This window comes from Neodiprion pinetum, chromosome 4, assembly GCF_021155775.2.
Source record: "Neodiprion pinetum isolate iyNeoPine1 chromosome 4, iyNeoPine1.2, whole genome shotgun sequence".
Classification (NCBI taxonomy): Eukaryota; Metazoa; Arthropoda; class Insecta; order Hymenoptera; family Diprionidae; genus Neodiprion; species Neodiprion pinetum.
In genome coordinates, this window is record NC_060235.2 from 26,820,531 (window position 1) to 26,844,504 (window position 23,974).

Genomic DNA, 23,974 nt, shown 5'->3' on the forward strand with positions numbered 1-23,974 from the left:
TCGAAAACTCTAATAGGTACTGATGTCTCGAAGCGTGAATGAAACTTGGTGTAACCTATTTCAAGAGCACAAAATTGTTAACTTGTTCGTTATCAAAACTCGCAAATATGTAAAAACTTGATGAGGTTTCGACGAATCTAGATAATCGATCGAGTCTTCGGATACGTTAGGTTTCGTAAAGGCGTTTTTTGTCAGTTGACGTTGAAATCATTCAGGCACGATTGTGATTATTCCTGGGCAAAGTATCCCGCATGCGTTGAACCAGGAGGATGTGCGCGTTTTTCAATCAATACTCAAACCACATTTACGCACGATATGCAATCCTTTAGACCACTTTCCCTGTACGACATGACCCAATCGAAATGTTTCTAGAAATTCGATGTACAGGCACTAGGCGTGTAATTTGAGTAAACACGTGCGATACGGTATCTGTGCAATTCTTGACATAGAGGTTTTTCCTCTTGGCATTAGCAAAATATTGTATAAATTAATACATCTACAGATCATATAAATATGCATACACAGGTTAGTCGGTGTGTCTCAACAACTCTAATGTATTTTACATAATACACTAATAACGCTTATTTATCAATGCAATTTTTTTTTATTTCATACACATACAATTCGGAAATCATGCGGACCTAACATATGAATAAATTATTATTTCGACTATACAGCTGTTGACGGGGGGAATTTAAACGTCGATTCTGTTGCTTTCCACTAGTACAGCAGCTGTCAAATTGGTTTTGTAGAAAATATATATAAACTTCGTTCAAGTCCGGGAGGGGATTGTAAGGTAGTACAATCGTCTCCCTCCCTTCCTGTCAGGTCCAACTTCTCGCTTCGGTAGGTTCGGTGCACACAAGTAAAGTGTATCTATATACGCGAAGCCGCTGACCTTTTTTTTTTTTTTATTATTTTTAAACCGAAGATGTGAAATTAAGAAAAATAAACATAATAATAATAATAACAGGACTATAAATATTCGCTCGGCACAGAATGAGTAACCGGACAGTATGTGACGCGTACAGATACATATATATATATATATATGTATACGCACACGCAGAGTTGTGCTTATCGCGTTCTTTCGCGTATAAATTACTAGAATAATCTACAGGATATATAAAACATCTATGCGTGAATACAATCTGTCGTACTTCTCTTTGGGTATTCGATTTGTAACTCGATGGATCATCGTAATGTATAAGCTTGTCTATATTTCTACTTGTCGGTGAAAACGGAAATTGGTAAAAAGAAAAAAAAAAATTGATCCAACGGCAACGAGACTAATTGTAAGACGACGATTAGTACAATCAGAAAATAGCGTAACAAGGAAGGTCTAGAAATGCAATACTGTACGGAGGCGTTATGCGAAACTGCGGGAGAAACGACGGAAGGAGGGAATGAGTAGGTGTATGAGCGCAGATATATATGTGAACTACACGAGACGGCGCATGGCGGAGAGCGGCGGCAACGTGAATAAAACACACAGCACATACGGAATTGAGAATCGTCGCGAATACCCAACTATATATATATATATACACACACACACGCACACGCATGTATACGCGTATAAATTTGACTAGGAGCAGAAAGACAACGGCAGGAGTTTGCTCGGACTCGCGGAGAGGAGACAAATCGAGGTGGGAAATTTCGACGGCGTCTATACCGCGGCACCGCGCACTTACATGATAGAAAAAACTGTTCACCTTTGAGGTAACACATACCCGACGATGCGAAATACGAAACGGCGCAGGTGTGCTCGCCGCTCAACAAATGTAATATAAATGCATAATGCGCTCTAGCGTTTAAGGAAGGGAATTTTTGGCTAGTAAGCGTACCGTAATGACCCGCAGCGCACCGGTCCTTGGAATGCGGTAATTCGTCTCTTCCCGTCGCACCTGCAGGCATATACTTAAACATCGAGTGTATTGCGTGGAAACTTTGCGCGTCCGTCGAAGCTGCGTTTCGAACACGCGGCAAGTTTCACAGAAAACACCCGGTACGCACAGGTCGGAGAGAGACGTACGTACTTACCGTTAACTTTGGGCGAAAATAGTGCAGGGAAGAATTCGTTGGTACGGTCGTAATAGACGACGCTTTCACGATACATACTCGGTGCATACGCGTTCTCTCGTCTCGCGTCGTACGTGTGTGTATTTCACACACGCACACGCACACTCGCAAACGGCGGCGGAGGCAGCTCAGCGCACCGCACCGCACGATCGGACAAAAGATAATCGCGGCTGTCGTGACGCTCGCAGCTATAGTAGTAGGTAGTAGGTACAGAGGCGGCGAGCGGGGGCCGATGGGTAATAGGGAGCCACCGCCGCACAGATACGAACTGCTTCTCGGGGCGTCGGCAGGGGGGCGGCGGAGGGAAGGGGATGGGAAGGGGGGAGGTCTGCCTCGAAGCTTGGGAGTTGCGAGCACGCGCCCCTCCCGCCCTCCCTCTTTCCCCACTTCCCGGCATACCCGTCGGTCGAGAGGCAATGAGAAAGAGAAAGAGAAAGAGACGGCGCGCTCTTCTCCGTTATAGGTGTGTGTGTGTGTGTGTGCGCGCGCGCGCAATGCATGTATGTATGTACACAGAGGGCAAAGATACGCGCGAGTCGGCTCGTCGGCTCGAAGCGCAAAGTCGCCCGTTCCGTCCAAAGCAAAGGGGAATCGGTATTAGGGGGTCGCCGGGGGAGGGAGGAGAAGCGGAACGGAGGAGACAGGCCGCCGGGGCAAACCAAGCCGAGCCGAGCCTAGCCGAGTCGAGCCCAGCAAAAGGTACGGCATGGGACGAGCCGAGGTGATACGGGCCTTCAGGTCGAGCGGGGATGGCGCAGGGTAGCTCGGACTCCGTCCGTCCATAGTTTGCGGCATCGAACCGCTACGCGATGCGAGGGGAGTTTTGGTTGACTTGGTTCTCGATGCATTATTACTCATAGGAGCCGCGCTCCGATACTAGGCGGTTCAGGTATTCGATTGATTATCGTCGGTCGGCCGATGAATCCTTTATTGCGAACGGACCGGCTCGGCTTGCTGGGAGTTATTTCTTGAATTTCGAGATCTAGTATCGACGCTGCGCGATAAATCCGGAGATGAATCCCCTCGTATCCGTGGAACTTCACCCGTCGTGCTTGTTACTTTCGCCCTCTCATGTCGTGACCTACAGCCGGGTTGCGCCCGCGAGGTACGAGCCCTTTTAGCTACCGACGCGAATATTCTTTTTTACTTCGGTGTGATCCGTACCTGCAGCGGCGAGAAAACGTCGAGTCGGGCTACTATTGAGTATGCGGTCGTTGGAACGTTGGATGCACGTTGGAAGGGAAGGAAGGTCAATCGAACGCTCCGCCGAACGGAGGGCCTTGACTAGTTTCTCTCCTTAACGATAAGTGTATGGGTAGTTTCCATCTCTCCACTCAGCCGGCTACTTCTTTCTTTTTTTCTCTCTCTCTCTTTCCTTCTTTCTCCGTCTACTTTTTCTTCTCGTTGGATTTACCCGTGGTGCTTACAGCCTCGGACTTTTGTTCAACGTGCTCGATCACGTTCCAACTTTATTAATGCGAAATTTAAACGAACGTCGAGGAGATAACCGCGGCCAGCGTTGCCATTAACGAAATACTGACCTTGACAGTGTCCCTGTTAATACGGCTTTGCGTTTATTTCACTAATAAAGTGAACACCGTCTAGCCACGGTCTGTCGGGATATTGGGAGAAAGAAAGGGGGAAAAAACAGCTAACAATGAACGGCATGTAAAACACATATCATAAATAAATTTCATTCACATTTGAATCTGTGAATCTCAAGCCACACGGCGAGAGTTTAGTCATAGTACAACAGTCGAGCGAAGATAACGATTGCGGCACAACTTTCAGTCTAAATTGTTGTCGTCGATGTACGCATCATCGATAATCTTTCGTTATTGAGGCTTATCGTTGCGTACAAGTCCCGTAATTACACTTGCCGGTGTATAAAGGTGGCATTTAGATCGTAGCTCGACTCGCGCGTCGCGTCGGTGCGATTGTTAACCGTACGCTTTACCCACTCTAAATGGTAATGCCAACACGACCGGAATGCTTGAGGCTAGCAGGCTGTTACTCGAACGCAACCACCGATGCATTTAATATTTACTACTGTACAGATCACCGCTGCAGCTATTCTAACGTCGTACGGAATATACCATAATTCCGAAGTCGCGTGACGTGACGGATATTGTCATAAACATGTAACTCGCAATCGTTTCGGGTGCGCATGACATAAAGAGCGATGAATCTTCGTCTCGAATTGCAAATAACAGTCGGGAACACGGGGATCCAGCATACGTGTACTTGGAACGTATCCCGCGGTCTCGTCCCGCGTTTATCAGTATGTTAATCGGTCAAAGTCGCACCGTGCAATATCGCAAAGGTTACAATGTACGACGATGTACAACAATGTACAACCTACCGCGACTCAGGATCCCGTCATGAAAAGATTCTTTGAAGCGTCGAAGAGTACCCGTATGCGTACGTATCGCGAGGTTGAAAATATTTTACGCAAGACCGTTGAACCAGCGTGAATTTTTCATCGGTTCGGAATCCTTCCTAAATCACACGGCGTCGTCGGGGCAATGACGAGACCGACGATGAGGACGAGGAGAGCCAACGAGTCGACGCGACGTGCCAACGAACGAACGAACGCAACGATACGAACCGAACCTCGGAGAAGGAACGAACGCCGCCTAGTCGATGTAGGTACACGTATACCGTCACCCTCACCGTCACCGAGCGCCGAGCTACGGTGAGACCGAACGAGAAGGGAAAACGGCTGCAGGGGGAGCCCGGGGGGACACCCGGGACGACGGCTGCGGGGAGGCGGACGATGGGGGGGGGGGGGGGGGGGGGTAGAGGGGAAGGAGAACCCAACTGCTGCCGCTGGCACAACGGTGGAAGCGAGGCCCGAGCAAAGGCAGATCGGGAACGGGAAGCGAGTACGAACCGAGCGCGAGGCAAGCGAGCGACCATCTTGCGTGTGCGATGCAACGCTCGGGAAGAGACACGACGAGCGGAGGAGCGGCCGCGGCGGGGTTACGATAATACTTCAAATTTTCATTAATTACAAAGAAATCCCGTTTTCTCAGCGGCAATTTTTCTACCGCACGCGCGTTGTTTGTACGTGCGCGTACACGTATGTAGTACGATGTGTATCTCGCTGTTGACGGTTGCGTAACACACCGAGCACGTGGATAAACTTCTCGCGCGCGCGCGCGCGCGTTTGTGTGTGTGCCTCTGTGTGTGTGTCGTGTGTCTGCGACCACGTGGTTTGCCGCGCGAGTTTAAACTGTGTTTTGACGTTTTTCAAACGTGGCGAGAGAGCGTGTATTTCGTTTTTTAATACACAATCGCGTACTTGTTTTGTGCAGTTTTTTTTTTTGCTTTCCTTTTCTTATGTTTATTTAGGCTCATTTTTGAAGCAAAGGACGTTGCGGTAGAGCGGTGTGTCGCTGCGGGAAGAACGCTACAGAGGCCGAACAGCTGATCGATCAGCACGGCAATCGGCTTTCGCCCGGAGGATTATTATTATCTATGCGCTACGAAGCCGCGCTACGAGATTGATCCTTCTCGATTCCGACTCATTGTCATTAAATGACTTCGCGCTGCTTATAAGAAGTGTATATACATACACTTATATATATCTATAACGCTGCTGTTGATCCACCGAAAGAGAACGAGCCAGTCTCCAAAGCTCCTCTTCGTAAAAAGAAGGTCTTCTTTGTTCGTTGCCGCTGCAGTGTAAGAATCGCTGTGGAGTGGATAGCGGCGAGGTGCCGAGGCGAGTTAGAGTCGGTTGTACGTAGCTGGCGAACTGCATCGATTGTGAGATAGCTGGAGAAACGGAAAGACAGGAAGAGGGAGAAGGGGGGAGAGAGAGAGAGAGAGAGAGAGAGAGAGAAAGAGAGCGAGCGAGAGACGGATTCGAAATCCGAAGGTATTATACGGCAGCCACAGGTATAATACTTGGGTCACGTCAAGGCGCGTCGTTTGCCGAGCTACGTTCCTCCTTCGCGGCCAGGTAACCCAAGTTTCGAGACCCAGCGCGGCGCAGCAATTTCCTCGCGCATATTATACCCACAGCTTGAGAGCTCGAATATCCGAGGAGACGTGCGGGGAATAACGGAGGGGGGAAGGAACGCCGTGGGCAGGCAGGCACGCGATTTCTTCTGTGTCATCTACATACATACACACGTGCACACACGCACGGACTTATACCAGGAGTGACGTGTACGCGGAGCTAGCAGCGGTGGACAACGTTAACCAGCGTGTGCCGTCGTCGTCGTCGTCGTCGTCGTCGTCGTGCACTTATTATAGCGAGGCGTTGAAATCTGGAACGAACGCCAGCCAGTCGCAGTCGGAACGAGCCGCAGCCGAGCCGAGCGAGCCAAGCCCTTCGTACCGAGCTGAACGAGCGAGCGGTTGCTTGCAGAGAGATATTCGGTTCGGTGGGAAAGCCCAAAGTGTGCGTTGTTCGTACTCTCGTTTAGTTCGTGTTGGTGTGTCGTCGTCGTCGTCGTTGGGTTGAGTATAACCGCGGACCCGGTGCCACCGCCGCTGTCTGAGGAGCAGTTGTGTGTCTGTCTCTCGAGCTTAGACTGCTTCTGCCGCCGTTGCTGCTGTTGCTGCAGCACCGATTCACCGCTGCATGCGCTCGGTTTCGCTTCACGATCCGTCGGCTCTCTGTATCTGCGTAAACCACGTGAAATTGTTGCATATATTTACAGTTGCGTGTTAAATCACTAGCCGGCTTTACGTGCAGGAATAATTACACACAAGCGCACGTACAGACACACACACACACACACATATATATATATCGTTGTATCAACACATACCGAGGGAAGTGACTACATACTTGACCCCCAGGAGGCTCGGAGAGCTACTCCAACCGATCGACCATTGGGGAGAGCACACCAGCCAGCGGCGTTGGAATACTCAGGTAAAAATTCTCATCTTAACAATCAGAATTCTATCCTACGTACACCTATTGTCAGCGTTTTATTTTTCGCCGATCGAAACGATGAATTGCAATTGTAACGTTGTGCCGTTATCGACGTGTATCACGATTAGTACCTACTTCTTTTTTTTTTTTTTTTTTCTCACCCGTAATTCACAGCGTGTGACAATTGTATCGTTACACGTAATCTACGTACGCGTGGTTTTATAATCGGTGATACGTTGTCGGAGGATGAGCGTCTTCGATGATATTACGATTCCGGGCAACGTGTGAAACTAACGGACAAGCGTTAAACCAGGGTATATACGAATCGTTATAATTGTCGTGACTCTTACGGCGGCGTTTCTGTCGCTGTGTCCAACCACGCATATTTTTGTACGTGACGCACCTTTCATGCTTGGGCTTGGCTCACAGAGTTCTCTCCTCGGCTAACTCGCACACGCGCAAATCATCGTCCACCACGCACACGAGTACGACGTTTATACCGCACTCGAGGCACGTACGTACATGTCACACGCATGATACCTACGCTAGCTCGCCCGCTCGAGTCCCCCCTCATCCCCCTCATCCCCCCCTGTACGCTTACATAAAAGTACACCGGCGTGGCGGAGAACCTTCGATATCACTCGCATCAACGCAACCCAACGGTCAGTGGTCGGGTCGTCTCGTTCGCGGACTGCTTCCCCTCTCCTCTCCTTCCCTGCCCTCCCCTCACCGCCAACATATTCCGTTCCATTCCCCGTCTTCTTCTTCGTCTTCGTCTTCTTCTATATAGCAGCCGCGTAAAAACATACAGGTAAACTTTTAACCGGTGAGATCGGCGAGCTGGCAGCCGGCAACAGCGAGAGTACACGCAAAAAATACGCGGAATCTGTGTTAGGTAGGAAAAATTGGGAGATATGTCTACCTGGGTGGTGGAAATGAGATTGTTGTAGGAGTGTTATTTATGCACACCGTTATGGACGCAGGTATAACTGCGGTGTGTGATTTTTTTTTTTTTTTTATCAAACCAGATATTAATTCGATTTACAGACTCGATACACGATGACATCGTTCATGTTTACCGGTGTGGATAATTTTGGCAATGCGATTACAGAGAGACCCGGCAAACTTTTAGTCTCCACTTGTATTAATTTTATTTTATTAGTCGTCGGTTTCGCTGTGACGCGTGTTGTTTGTTGTGCGTAACTACGTACGTTCGATACTTGCTGCCGGTGCGGATTGGCATCGGCGAACACGAACGACCGATTCTTTCCCCTCTGGCTGCCTTCCCTCACCGTCTCAGTCTGATTCTGCACGCGTTAAAAAGCCGACAACCGGACGGACATTCTTCCTGAAACCCGTTCCGCGGCTCGGAAAGCCGGGACACGTACGGATGTACGGATCCATGCGTGTTTTCTCGATGCCCGTGTGTTTGTGCACCGTGCGCACACACGCGTCAGCGTTACATTCCCCTCTCGGGATCCCTTCCGTCTCCTTCTCCTCATCCTCATCCTCCTTCTTCTCTTCTCTCCTCGACTCTATACGCCGTGAGACCCCGAGACAACGACTACGACTACGACCAGAGTTGCGGGTCGATCCGTTGCCTTAAAAATATTGTTCCTATAGTCTCTTTTTCCGTCACGCCAGCTATGAAATTATCCGACGCGATCCTCCGTGGATACTATGGTACATAACGTTATATCTGTAGACCACGCATATATATATGCAATGTCTGATTAGATTATACGTGAGTGTATTATTATTTTTTTTTCTTTCTGGTTTCGCGAGATCTCACCGTGACGCATCTCATCGTCAGTAGTGTCACACGATATACACCGAATGAGTAAATGGTGAATGTTGAACGATTTTTCTCGGCAATTTTGACAAATGAATGTACGAGGCGTTCTCCACTGCTCAGCCACCTTTTTTTTTTTTACGCATCCTTTCGGGTCCGTTTCATAATTGGTTACACGGTAGTACTAGTATTTTTTCAAATTTTTTAATTCACTCGTTTCTGAAATGCTCTTTTTTTCTTCTTCTTTTAAACCCGTATATCATGGAAGATTGAAGTCTTACAAAAGGATATTTTAACATGAATAAGTTGTGTTTTTCCATGAACTATTTAATGCATTTATATGTTTTATTTTTGATGGCGTAAAAAAGTTGATTTCAGCAAAAAAAAAAAAAAATTCCCCTCAATACGGCGACACCTTTGATTTCGTGTAAATATTATCGGATGTTTGACAATGTATTGGGAACGGATGAAAAAAAATTGGCATCGTGAACTTGACATTCTTGCCGAGTAGAAAGAATATTTTACCGAGAAAGGTGAATTAACGTATATATGAGTTCCTCTTTTCCATGAACTATTTAACGCGATTTATGTTGTATTTTTAAAATTCACAGAGAGTACCTCTAATTGTAAGCAGTACTAACTAATTATGAAACAGAACCGAGTGGATAAATAAAAAATGACTGATTGTGAATTGGCGGAGAACGCCTCATACATAACTGCTAGCGTTTTAGAAGAGACTTTGTTAGAGGGGAGATGTATCTTTGTGTTCCTCTTCATTATATATGCGTTTTGGTATTGGATTTCGTTACAATCGTTAATTCAAGCGTGCCTGTCGTAATATGTGAAAATTACTACCTCTACGTTGATTTATATCGAAGACCAAGTGCTTTTGGACTCGATTCGAGATCCGGCTCTCCTCTTTTTACGTCTGCTACTCATTGCTGACGTAATTCGGCGGTGAACTGAATTTCTTCGAAAGTAAATTCATCCTTTCGATTGTACCTACGTATTACTATTATTTTTAATTATATTTTATTTTATTTTTTTCTATTTTTTTTTCTGTGCGTGCGTGTTTACTGAAAAGTATTATCTTACGTAATCACGAATTCATTTATCGCTTTCGTTTTGTTTCCTCTTTCTACCATTCGGAATTGGGGAAATTTGTCAAAAGTTTTACACACTATTTGGAACGATTTACTCTTGAAGGAAAAATACACGCAAAATCGGATTTGACTATGAATAATTCATTGAAATTTTTTCAACCCCAAGTTTTCTTTTTTTTTCTCATTAGGGAAATTGATGTTATGAAAATCTCTCACGATCAACCTTAATAATAATAACAATAATAATAATAAGAAGAAGAAGAATAAGAATAACAATAAATAGAGGGAAAATAGCAACGATTTGACAGTCCAGCGTGTTCCAAATATCGACGAGGGGTTGAATTTCTAACGGTCTTCGTCTTACTGTTAGAATCCACAGTCTAGATTACACGCTTTTATGCTCAGCGTTTCCGTATACATGCGTAGTAAGCATGTATTACTGAAACTGTAATTACCTGTGGTTTCTACTAAATCACGTGGGATTTACCGCAATTCGTTGATCCGACGAATCGGCGAACATGTGTGTTATTATCTCATGAACGAATTGGCGCTTATTTTGTCTCGGTCATCACCCGCGACCTCGTGATAAAAGGTAGATATTGAAAATACCTGAGCAATCATGCTGCAAAGGTTATGACGGAGATATTCCGTGACAAATAATGCAATTTTCCTTTACGCGAAAATTGCTCACCTTGTCATTCGCTATTCGTTTATTTTTTTCGTTGACATTATACGCGGTTTTGTCGCACGTTACTGCAGAAAAGAAAAGGAAGAAAAAACATGTACGTATGTAAAAAGATGCTGAATATATGTATAATATATACCAGTATAGGATCAACATTCTTCTACTTTGAACTATAAGGTGTGATTTATTTCCATGTGTGTATATCAGGGGAAAAAAAAAGTTTGAAAGCCTTCTGATAATACCGTTATTTCATTTTTACTCACTTTTAACGGTTAATGAGAATCAGGATGATAATTTCCTTCTATTTTGCACGTATGGAGATCGAATATGTAATGTTTACTTATAATCTATAAAGTAACGAACGTGTTGTATGCTTTTGTTAACCGGTTTTGTTGAGTCTGGTACTATGATAATAACCTACTGTATTATATTATACAAACAGGTACGCGCGTAGTATCTTCCCGAAAAGAGCGGTAATTAACGATTGTGTGTTTTTAAAAAATCTTTTTTCTTTTATTTTAATTTTTTTATACGTATTTCTCTCTTTCCTACTAATTTCAGATTATGCATAATATGTACATGTTGATGTACGCATAATGGTATAACTACGATAATCATGCGAAATATCGTTTTGTCGGTACACACGCTTACCTGTGTACACCGGGTTCAAGTACTCTTGTATTAAAAAAAAAAAAAAAAAAAAAGAAATGTGATGAATAACGAGTTAATTATCCACATTGGTTTTTAGCTATGTATTTCTGACACAGTGTACTCGTTTTATTTAACACACTTCGAACGACGACTGACAACGCAGGCGGAATTGACTGCAGTTATTTTTAACTACCTGAAAGATACGGCTGCTTGCCAATGTGTTTAGACGAAGTAGCGTAGTGCACGAATGTATTAATTCATCTAAATTTGAGATATGCATGCATGTGCGTATCTGTAGGTATGTATCCCTGTACATATCTTATTCTCGTCGTCGGAGATGAACCACGAAAGCTTGGCAATATGCGGATTCATTGCCATTATCGAAATCGATCAAATTCCGGTTGACATTCAATCCGAATACGTTATGACCGGTGAAAGTGTGCAAGTGTGATGTACCCAGGTATACATAACGAAATGTGAAATTCATTGCACTTTAATCGATGCACTGTTATTATGCGCGGTTTGAAAAGTTTTTCGAGCAACGTTCACAGGCTCGCACGAGTTTCGCTGATTTACGAGCTATGCGAAATTTTATTACAGTGATTTATTTATTGTACGACGATGCATCGATCGTCTTGACGTTCGTCTTATTTAATCGGTTACACGAACACACGAGGACGACGAGGACTTATAGCCGACCGGCTGCAAGGATAGAAAGCCAATTAAAGTGTACTTCGATTCGGAAAGTGATCGTCTGGATAATCGATAAATATGAATCACACTGAAACTGAATGATGAAGAAATGAAGGAGAAAAATGTGAATGTTTTATTCAACGGCGGATTGTACAAGTTTTTCGACATTTTTTTTTTACTTTCGCCGAACGCCTTCGTATGAGTTTATATATACAGGGTGCCGATTTGAAACGTGAATGAAATCCAAACGCGTTGACCGATTTTCGAAAACTTTGTTCCTCTCCAAAGTAGAACAACGAATGTTTTATTACGCGTTTGAAAATCGGGAAAATCTTTATTTGCTGTTGAGATACAAGCTGACGAAAAACATGTTTTGAAAACTTTGCTGGGAGACTGAAAAAAATTAATATTAAAGAATGTTCAACTCTTTCGAGACGGAAAAAATGTTTTTGGAAATCTGTCAACGCGTTCAGATTTTATTCACGTTATAAATCGGTCTCGTTTTTTTTTTTCTGCCCACCTTGTATATACCAGTACTTATACTCGTTTACGACCGGTTTCAACGATGAGAAGATGCAGGTTTGGAAAGCTATCGATTTCCCAGGGTTAATTGGGTTGGGTTGGGTTAGGTTGGGCGAATACGTCGAGCCGGGTCGAAGGGAGAATGAGGGCTTGGATGAAGCTCCTCCATTTTCCGCCCGTTCCGTGTACCGAATTCGTTTCACCCTGAGGAAAAAATAATTTTAACGCTACAATACCTCTCAATTTTCATTCTCGTTCATTTTCGCTACGCTTTTGGGCCAACTTCTTTCGTCGTCGAGTATATATTCATGGTTGTGAAGTATACTACAGCTGTAGTTGAATTATCAATAATGCGCGAAACATCGATCGACCGTAAAATTAAAATTTCGTCGTTTCGGAAGGATTTTGATAGAGTCAAATTTGCAACATGTGAGTAGGTGTAAGTCTCGTGATGTTACGGTTTACTGAATTTCAGGCAGGTAATCCAAAATTGGGAAAAACGATTGTTTCCTTAAATCATCGCTGCATTTTAATATTACAAACCTTAATCTCATCATTGAACTTGGCTCGATTAGGTAAGAGATTCTGTGTTCTCTCCAACTCTCACGATTGATAATACTCGTTTACAATCCAAACCCTTTTTTCACCGGACTCTACAAGTCAAGATGTGAAAAAATTGATAAGTCGGTTGTTGAGCCAATTTTTCTTCACACCTTCGAAAATTCATCTTCTTCTACTTCGCACCTTTCATTACCAATTATGTATTAATGTCAAAGTCTTTAATCGTCTGTATTGATTAAAATCATCCTTTCACGTTCAATTCTAAACTTTTCTTATCCATCAATACCGGAAACGATTGTCTGTGATATTGCGATTCGCAAAAGTCACTCTGAACTATTACGGCATCGCTATCGCAACACGGTGATGGTCTCCAAATGAAACTGACGGTTAAAGAACTCGAATAATTATCATTAATAATTTTAACAACGTTTAGAAAACATTCTACCATGCTTGTAAACTCCACGATCATCATCCATAAAATACAGTCAATCATTGTACATCGATTGAAAAAGATTTTGCTATGTACCTACTATCGTAGAGCGATGGGTTTTGGTTTATGGCGAGCCTTGCAACCATGTTTGACGGATGATTTTAACCACTTGGTATCCGCAACCCTCTGTGACCACCGCCTTTGTCTCCATGCCGCATGGTGCTACGTATACACAGTAACAGCCACGTCGTTTTGGCACTTATTGATCTTCCCATTATACCGGTTAGACTGCTTCAAATTACGGCAATATGCAATGTATACATATACGGCTGTGTATATATTGTTTTACTTTTTGTTAGAAAAAGGTCCGACCGTTAGTTTTTACCGTAAAGAAAATCATCCTGACAATGAGAGATAGAATTTTCAGCTCGTTTATTCAGATGGGGAGGAATCATGTGCAAGGAGTTAATTCTCATACCTGAGCTAGCTAAAATTACCAGATTTGAAGTTGGTAACGTTGCCGTAACGAAATATTGATGCGAAAATCATTGTTTCAAAAATGAAGAACGACTTTGAGAGAATTTAATAATGAAGATTTGAATACACTTTGATGTTTGCAGACGGATTACTCAATTTTACAATCGGACAAACCTGTTGTTTGCGAAGTTACGATTTCTCCTAAAAATGAATAGTTACTTTGACGTTACGAACTTCAATCTCGTGGAAAAATTTGTAGACTTTAAGAGGATTATTTAGTTTGACAGAAACCAACGTTTGGATCTTGTTCCAATATATATATATATTAAAAAATCCACCGAATAAACGAACAATTTCTCTCATTGCAAACAATCTTTACACGTGTTTCGTGCCTATATCTTACATATGGATATAAAATTTCGGACATGCGGTAGTTTTGTTCAATTTTTACGTCTTCTTGATACTTTTTTTTTTTTTTTCTTCTCAACAATTTAATCCCCGCCCCCCGAAAGTCGCAGGTCGCGTATCCTCGTCATAAGCGCTGAGTCAGCCAGGTCCTTTCATCGCGTATACCTACCCGCCTCTGCGAATCAATAAATTCGCCGAATTAGGCAGCCATTAAAGTTAGCGAGTGTAGCGTGGCGGGCCCCGTTTTCTCTCGACGTCGTCGTCGTCGTCGTCGTTTTGTAAACGCGCCCGCCTTCCAGCCCTGCAGCTCCTCTCTTGTACGTATACCTCGAGACTATCTCACCTGTTCGTTCCCCTGGTACCCCGGATCCTCGGCAAGTACGTACCAACCACTCTTGTTTCACTTTTACACATATTTTCAATCACGAATACCCGCTTCTTATCTTTTTATTCGGCATACGGATGCCCGCAATTTATGCCAACTTTTATCACTTGGTACGAGTTTTGGATACGTTCGTTTTGTCGCAGCGGCACGATTGAATTATATCGTGTTTTATATTGCTGTTGCTGAGATGGTGATACACTTGTCTCTCAAGTCACTGTATGTATACAGTGAGAAAGTAACGAGGTAAACGCCTATGACGGTTTTCACTCACAGAATATAATCGTGTGAATTATGCTTCAAAGACTCTTTTTCGGTTTTTTTTTTATAATAACGTTGACGAATGTCAACTAGTTATCAGAGTTCCAATATTGTGCACAAAGTGAAGCAACTCCATTTGGTAAGTTCACAAAGTTACTCGAAATATTTCAAGATAAAAATGGCAACGGAAAGGATTTTCTTATTCGTCAGAATCTAATATGTTTGAATAATTAGAAAGCTTTTTATAGCTTGCGCCTCGGTTTTTGTGGAATGTTGTACGGTTTTCCAATCTGCATCATGCGATAGAAATTTGTCACGTTAATGTATAAACGACGCAAATTTCGGAAAGATTTTTATTTCACTGCGCGATTTATAAAATTGTCTACGGGGCTCGGTATTTGTTATAACGATTGGAAGCGTACTCACATTTCACGTAGACAAACTCAATTCGTTCTAAAGTTTCGAAATTGTGGTTTCATTCGATAGTTCGATACGTTCAATATCTCGATTCGTTGCTTATCTAAAACAGGTTTATTTTTGTTGGACGGTGGAAAGTGTCGAAACAAAATATGCGCACATTTTTCTTCCACTTCTCAGCTGCTCTGGCGATCAGTGATCATTAATTACCCAACGTAAAATTTAAAAAAGAATGTTATCTCAATTTCGTCCAACTCTTCCACTCAATGGATCGTGCATAATTCTATCTCTCCAGCGTACGTACGTAAATGTATGTAACGGCAGTTAGAGGATGGCTGTCCGAGTCGTTAAACTAACCTATTACAACCTGACCCTGAACCGACGTGACCTTTCTCAACCTAACTATATCCACTCGCTACCCTCTCTCCGCGTTTTTAAATACATTTGACATGTTAACGTTTGTCCGAGAGAGAGAGAGAGAGAGAGAGAGAGAGAAAGAGAGAGGGATAACACCATCCGGAAGTAACAATATTCGTGTATTTGACGACAGGGGCGATCAGATTTGACGAAGGATTAAAATGGAATACAAATATTATTTACAGGTATCATTGTACGAAGTTACGAATTTCAATTTGTCACGCAACCGGTTGCAGAAATGCTGAATCAGTAACGAATTTCGGTCCCGCGATGCAGGGACGAATTGTATATATTTTGCAACTCCTTATTTGGTACGTCGAAAGTTGTTTACCGGAGTTGTTTATTCGATTCATTCGGAGCGCTGTTTATCCGCTGTTAAAAATGCACGGATATAAATGCTTTTCGATTTGATCCGTATTTCAATTTATGCATTTCTTGGTCGTGTTTTTGGACCCGTTGGAGATCATTCTACGAAAGTTGAATGGTTTTATACGTGTTCCAGATATAAGGATATTTGGATCGTAGAAATTTAATTGCGAAAGTATTGAAACGACAAAAAAAAAAAAAAAAAAAGAACTGAAGCAGCACATAATGGCCATAAAAATATATATAAGTACTTATTATCGTTATCCAAACGTGAAATTTTTGGAGTTTCTTCTTGTCGAAATGCATAAACTACTTAGGATACTTACTTGAGAAAGTCCAATGTGGGTTTTAAAATTGAAAAAAAGTCTAAAATACCTCAAGCATACACATTATACTTTTAATGATTAAATCATCATTTCCCCGCGATGATAATTCGATAATATGACTTTTGGTACAGTCATTTACGCATGTATGTTTATTTCGTACTTATACCGCTGCGACGAAAACATCGGGATATTCAACGCCCGACATGAACGATTATCGTCATTATTAAATGTTGAAAAATGACGTAATGGAGTTACCAAGCGAGATGATAATTCGGTGATCGTTTATTTCATTCAAAGCTTATATCGTGTTATAATGCTAGGGAATTGTATACACGGTCGTTTCGTTTCTTTATACCTTTCTTTTTTCCTTCTCTTCGTTTATTCACGCGTTCGTACGTGCTTTTTTAAAAACCTGTCACGCTTGACGGCGGTGAGCTGTGTTCATATATTGTCGGCGATGCATCATTGAGTGTTTAATTCGTGAATTAATTGAGTTGACTTATTGTTAGCCTTCTCGTTTTCAAATGGATATAATAAACGGTATTGGCATACTTTCAAGATTGAATATCTCATTGAAACCAAGTCGCGTTACACTGCACGCAATTTTATTGTACATATTTTTATTCAATCTTCGAATCTCAAATGTCCAGTTCTTGTCATTCTGATTAAATATTGTACTCTTTAATACGTGTTATTCACTCATATTATCATCAAAAATAAAAACTCTTTGAAAATTTCTCATACAAGATGTTTCTTTGGTCAAATTTAGTTCTATCTGTATAAGGTTGAAATTAGTAACGTTGCTGCAGCGATTCATTTCTATGAAAATAGTCGTTATTTCACAATTTAGAATTAGCTGACGTTTAGTAATCCCGCAACGAATCAAAACTGTATACTTCGTGTATTTGAAAAACTTAACTGTTACACTTTAAATCTGTTCTGAAATTGAAAAACACGGATTTTTTTTTCGATGTCCGTCACATTAGCGTTACTAACATCAACCTCGTATATCTGGAATTTGGAGAGCCTGTGCGTGTTTTTTTTTGTTTTTTTTTCAAGAGGCCTCTTAGACTTGAGGCGAAAATCCTATAGGTACATCAAAAGAAGTTTTTGCTTAGCAAAAATTAATTTCTTCGACCTTGTTCCTTGCGGTGAAAAAAAGATACTTTCCTAATCCGAATGAGTAAACGAATAAACACGAATTTGAGGTCAGTAACATTAACGTGACGAGACATTGAGGAAAAAATCTCCAAGTTACAATTTCAAAATAAATTTGCGAGAGTTGATTTCGGACTTTGCGAAGTGTATCGTTACTTCAACGTTAGGAACTTCAAACTCATGAATAAACTCCAACGAATTTCGAATATCCTGAACCTCTATTCACATCACCGAGTAAACAAGAGTTTCGTGATAATGTACGAGGAAAGAAAACGTGTAGGAAAATGATTACGTGACTGTTAGAAAACCATGTTTCCTCCTCGATTTGTCAAAAGTTGCGCGATGTGGAATCCGGTCGTCAACGGTTCATGAATGCCTACGCGTAGTCGGCTATAATAATACAGAGTACCTATGCAGAGCGATTGTCCGTCGTCTGCTACAGTTTAACGCGCATGCGTTAAAATCCGAGAGCAGTTGTTTGCCAGGGCGACCAACCGTCGTTGAACTAACCTAAAAAATTTTGGGAGTTGTCACTAGCAGTTGTGCTCGACACCGACAGCTGTGAAAATTTTTTAGGTTACATACATCGCGGCGAAAATAAGTCGTCCGGATTTTACGACGGTTGGTCACCCTGACAAACAATTGCCATCGAATTTTAGCGCATGCGCATTAAACTATCACAGACGATGGATCATTCCGTCGACAGATGATCACTCTGTATAACACGACAAAGTCTCGGTCAAACCATCGGTCGTTAAAGAAAAGAGCGATTTGTTCGACCTGGATCTCGGATGGTACGTCAGGCTTATTTTCTGACCATCCTGCACAGTAACATGTGCTATGTAACGCATACAAATCGTACATCGTTTACGCATGTATAACGGAGAGACGTGTCGTCAGACTCGGCGTGGACAAATCTCCTTTCTCGCTGTCGATTTCCCCAAAGGAAGAACCTTTACCGAGCCTTTCGATTCGTTCCATGGTGCAAGGGAAACAAGTCGTGCTCTAAACGGCGATGCGCAGCAGCAAAGTCACGTGATCCCCCACATGACGTCACGATAAAAATTCCACTTCCGTCGTAAAAAGTACAATACATGACATCCGTAATCAATTATTTAATATTTGAACATTATTATCCAATCAAACAAGATTCGGTGGATGTTGAGAATGAATGGCTGTTTTATAACTATTAAAAATAGTGGACATAACGACGTCATGTGGGGGCCAGAATTTTAAAATCCCATTGCAATGGTTTGGTCAATGGATTTTAAAATACAGAACCTCCACCTTTTTTTTTTTACCCAATTTTGGTCGTTCTTTTCTATTCTTTAAGTTTATGGAATTAAACAATGGAAGAATTTCTTACCAAATGGACCATTTTCTATTTGACCCATTTTTCGGTCTTTGTTTATATAACGTTGACCAAAATGACTGAAAGACTCGTAAAACGTTTGTTCAGATTGTTTTTACATTCGTATCGATCTGTCTGTATTGTGTGGTGTATAAATTATTTACAACCATACAGCATATTATAAGATATACTCGGGGTAAATTGAGGGAAAATGATTAACCAGTTGACAAAAAAAGCTCCTTTACATCAGTTTTTGACTGTATCTCGCTTCCGTGAATATTATCGTCGTTGAACGCGAATCGACGGTCGATAACTCGATGAAAAAGCTGTCAACGGGTTCTTTCGTCGTCTCTCAGGCACGTGTTTCCACCAGCCGTTGATTCGGAAAGAATGGTAATCTAAAATTTAGAAACGAACGCGAAGTGTTTGTTAATTTGCAACTCTAGCGATATTACTCTTTTGTTAGGATAAAATACGTTCCATAATAGAAAACTTAATATTTAATCGTATTATCGTTGAATATTCATTAGATACTTCAGAAATATTAACACAGTTAGAATTCTGAATCATGTGAAAACAGGTTTGACGTATAAAGAAGTAAGAAATCGAGAGAAGTATCTGAATATCTACAGTCGGTTATATGTTCGGAATTTCTAGAGCATTCCCACGGTAATAGAGTTGAATTGTTAAAGTGTACAAACGAACAGTTTCTTGTAATGTTTCTCAATTTTGTAATATCAATTTTTCAATCATCCAACTGACAACATAAACGAGTATTGAAAGCTCACATTCACGCTTTTCTTCCATCATAAAACTTTACGCACGTACAATAGTGATAACATCATTGTTATCATCACGTAATAAATCAGTTTATGTTTGGTAAACTCGCAATAAATTACTTGAAATTATTTTAATAACTCATGTTAAAAAATAGAAGAAGATTTAACCGATACGTTTTGCAATAAACTACACGAGTTTCGAAGTAACGGACGTAATTTATACTGAGATTGGGGCGACTATATTTTGATATCTTATGTCAATTATATCATAATGTGCAATTTTCTTCATCGTTAGTTAAACGTGCCCAATTATAAGCGCAGCGTTTCTTCCCGTGCAAATGAAATTGTTGAAACTCGCTTCAATTTGGTCTTTGTATTTCAAATAAATGATTTTTTTTTTTACCGCCTTTCGCACGTCCGTAGAGCAAAGAAATGCAAAGTAATCAGATCGGACATCCTTTCTCATCAGAAAAGATAAACTCGTGAATGTTACTACGAGCAATTGAATTTCACCAATTTTGCAGTGCATAGATTTTTTTGTACAAGTTTTTAATCTCATTGTATTTGTTTCTATTTTGGTTACGTCGAAAAAATATTTAAAACAAGAATGAAAAGAAAAGCGGCGTTTAATATTTTTCTCATACAAAGACCCAATTTTCCGCACCCCAGTTGAGTCGGATCAATTTTTCTCACGCTTGCATTCCACGTATAAAGTACCGGGTATGAAATGTTTTCCTCTTTGTTGAATTTTGGCATCCGATTTCAAATGATAGGCCAGATTTCCGTACAATTTTTCTCCCGTTGCAGACGTTTTTTTTTTTTTTTTCCTCACCTCGACGTTCGTAACATACACCTAGAGCATATTTTCATTCGTTTCGTTTAAGCTACGCAACCCTTGTTAGGTCGATGTGTGTGACGAAAGCTCTCCTGTCTCTCGACCTCGTCGTTCTCTTGCAGGGGAACAGCCACATGTACTAACACTGCCATGTGCATAATATAACTCGGGAGACTCGGCGACGCAGTGATCTTTTTTTCTCTCGGTAACCACGATGCTTGTTCTACATTTTATATTTATAGTCTTTACAAAACCTCCGCGACGCTAAAAAACTATCGACAACGCGTGCGAGCAACATTCTCCGGAAATTGATGAAATTTTTACTGCACTTTCTTAATTCTGTTTTACTATAACGTAATGTATATTATAATATGCGTGGTTCGTAAAACCGAAGTTTTAAGTCGATGAAATTTTCTTAAAATTTTGTATTAACGTACAGATGGAATGATTACGTAGTAGAGAATCAAAAACTTCAATCCCTGCTACCTTAGAAATTTAAAATTAAATTTGGATCACTCGTTTTTGTATTTATAGTTGTATTAAGTGTAACAAAAAGTTGTATTAAGTGGGTAACAAAAAGTCACTTTTTATAGAGAAATATTCTATTTCTTGTGATTTTTTCACTTCGGGTTATTTGTCATGAAAACATTATTCTATTCTAGTTTTTCACCCCATTCAGCGGTTAGGTTAATACGTTGCATTTTCGTTATTCAAAGCTTGGCAAAATTGTTGAATTCAGATCGCGCACACTTTGTGCGACACGTAACATTCATTCAATGAATCCCGTCACTAATGTCATAGTCGCTGTTACAAAATCACTGATTTGTAAACTATATGAACGAGTGATATTCTTGGAAAAAATGTGACAAAACGATCAGAAAATCTCACTTGAGCTAATCTAGTTACATCTTAACATACAAGAAAAATCTCAAGAGGTTGAATTTTAAATGTTAAAATCTCGGAACGTTACGAACTTCAAAGAAATAACATTATATTACGGTTTTCTTCCTCCGTGCTATACCAACTTCCCTAATTATTTTGCAACTCTGGGAGTTTTATTTACAGTTTTTAAATTTTTGTATTCATGTTTTTCCTTCGACACATTTTCGAGCTGACTTGTACGTCCTGGCATACACGCTTAAAATATCGCTGCGTGGGCCTAAAATGCTTTGACTGTAATCCTGGCTCGGAATGATGCACGCAACAAATACAACGTATCATGTAAACGGCTGTTTCGTGATTTAACGTGACAAAGATGTCTCGACCCGAGGTTCGAAAGTACAGTTGTTTATCAGGTCATGCAGCGATGATCGTCGAACGTCTCGATCGTAACAGTAACAGTAATGGCAATGGTGATAGCAATACCGGTATTAAGATATCGGTTAGGAAGCGATAAAGTAACGTTACGGAATCAATAAACTCGATGCTGTATGTATACCTATAGTACCTACATATCTAATTGTAAGCGAGATATACACGCATCTTATGATTCACGTAGAGGGTACAAGGGTAGGATGTCGAAGCAAGTCATTACGTCTAATCAACGCGAGTATTACAGTCGATTTTATACATAGTATAAATCTGCGTTCGTGGCGCAAGATCTGCTACGAGAGAACAATACTTGGATGATGATGATGATGATGATGATAAGATAGGATGATCTTGATCATTTGTTCACGTTATTCACTCGAGTAATATTGATTAACACTTTATTATCATTTTGTAATACAATTATAACTGAATTTATTTTTATTACGTTTATATGTATGCAACGCCGTTACTTTTTTTTGTTTTATTCCATTTTTCGAAACATCCATAAATTCCAGAATCAGTAGGAAGGGCCTGTATGGTAAAAGAAATTATTGTAACGAAACTATTGTGAAATTTGAGTGCGTAAAATGAAATTTGTTTGATTTTTTTTATCAACTCCGATAACATGTATAACTAAAGTTTAATTGTCGATGACACTGAAAAGAATTGTCACTCTATTTTTTAATGGAAAAATCGTTATGTATAATTGTATTGTAATTGTGTATGATCAGTAATATTGATATTGCGTTTTGCGTAATTCGACATGCCTGAATTCATTAAACGTAACCTACAATGGTTCACTTTCAACTAAACCTTATTTCATCTCAAAAAAATAATCAAGTCGTCTTAGAAGTACGTGAATAGATTTTATTGAACAAATTCTTTGTCGGATATAGGAAAGAATTATTTTACGGAGAAAAAATGTTACATCGATTATCAAGAAGAAAAGTTTATTAAAGATCCTAGCTTACGCTGCTGATTGATCTGATTAAACATCTTTTGTTGTACAAGCAATATTTTTCCATTTAAAGAAAGCAATAATTTTCTTATACGTAAGTATACAATTTCTACAAAATGAAAAACTTGTATAAATGTAATTGTTGCTCCAGTGTCAAACGGATGTTCTTACAATTAAACTCGATTTGTTTGTCTCTCCGGTGATACGTAGCTGTTGATTCTTTCTGTCGTTATTCTTTTTCACACGATACCATTTTCCTATTTGAACAGTTGTAGACTGTACATTTGATCACATCTTTGACGCGAGTGCGTTAACGAGTAAATAAAATACATACTTTGAATTCGAGTGAAAATACGATGCCTCTTATATACAATGCGCGCATCGCGTAAAGTGACCAATTCACTAGTATCCCTTATGGTATTACACATCTAATTGTAAAACCCGACTTAACCACACTTACTTGCAGTGCAAAAGCTTATCGTCGTAATTCCTTGAGTTTTTCTTTTCAACTTCCGACAGTGTAATTGTTTAAGAAAGTCTTTTTTTTAACATTAGGACTGTCAGTAAGTAAATAAATCCACTTTTAGCTACTTTTCTTTCTATGACGTAAATTTTCGTCAAACTTTATCTAAGTTTTTTTAATCATCAAGTTCGGAAAACCTCATCGAAATTTATAATTAGCTTGACTGGAATTTGTTGGTGAACACATGTGACCTTTCTGAATTTTTCTTATATTGCTTAAATTCGAATCGATCTCCAGTTAATTCTCTCAACTTCTACCTCGGTCATGTGATCTACATTAATTTCCCGTTCTAAAGGTGATTTCCATTGATTTTTAGTGATATTCCGATTCTACGGAATGCTGGGAAATCATTGGAAATAGATGAGAGCACGTGATAAGATGGAAATGTATGGAATGTTGATGAATTTAAATCATTTGTGAGATCATTTGCCGTTTACCGGAACACTTTCAACCAACGATTTCATCAACGTCGCAGTATGGATGTCAAGTGATTTCCAACGATTTTTGTTATCTCGATTTTGATTCCTCGATAATTTCGCGGAATACGTCAGTCACATCATTGAACTCGTTTTAATTTACACCTCGATTATCATTA

At 40.8% G+C, this 23,974-nt stretch overlaps 1 protein-coding gene across 16 annotated transcripts in view; it reads left to right on the forward strand.

Annotated features, from left to right (window-relative positions):
• LOC124215960 (bromodomain adjacent to zinc finger domain protein 2B) overlaps positions 1-23,974 on the forward strand; it is a 116,452-nt gene that overhangs the window by 32,463 nt on the left and 60,015 nt on the right. For 5 of the 16 annotated variants that reach the window (XM_046619937.2, XM_046619939.2, XM_069135665.1 and 2 more), the window contains exon 1: positions 5,476-6,970. The exons of 1 other annotated variant lie outside the window; for it this stretch is intronic. The gene's annotated coding sequence lies outside the window, so the exon portion shown is untranslated. Of the gene's footprint in view, positions 1-5,465; positions 6,971-23,974 lie in introns of those variants that run through there. 10 more of the 16 variants (XM_046619935.2, XM_069135664.1, XM_046619936.2 and 7 more) reach the window with 7 other exon arrangements.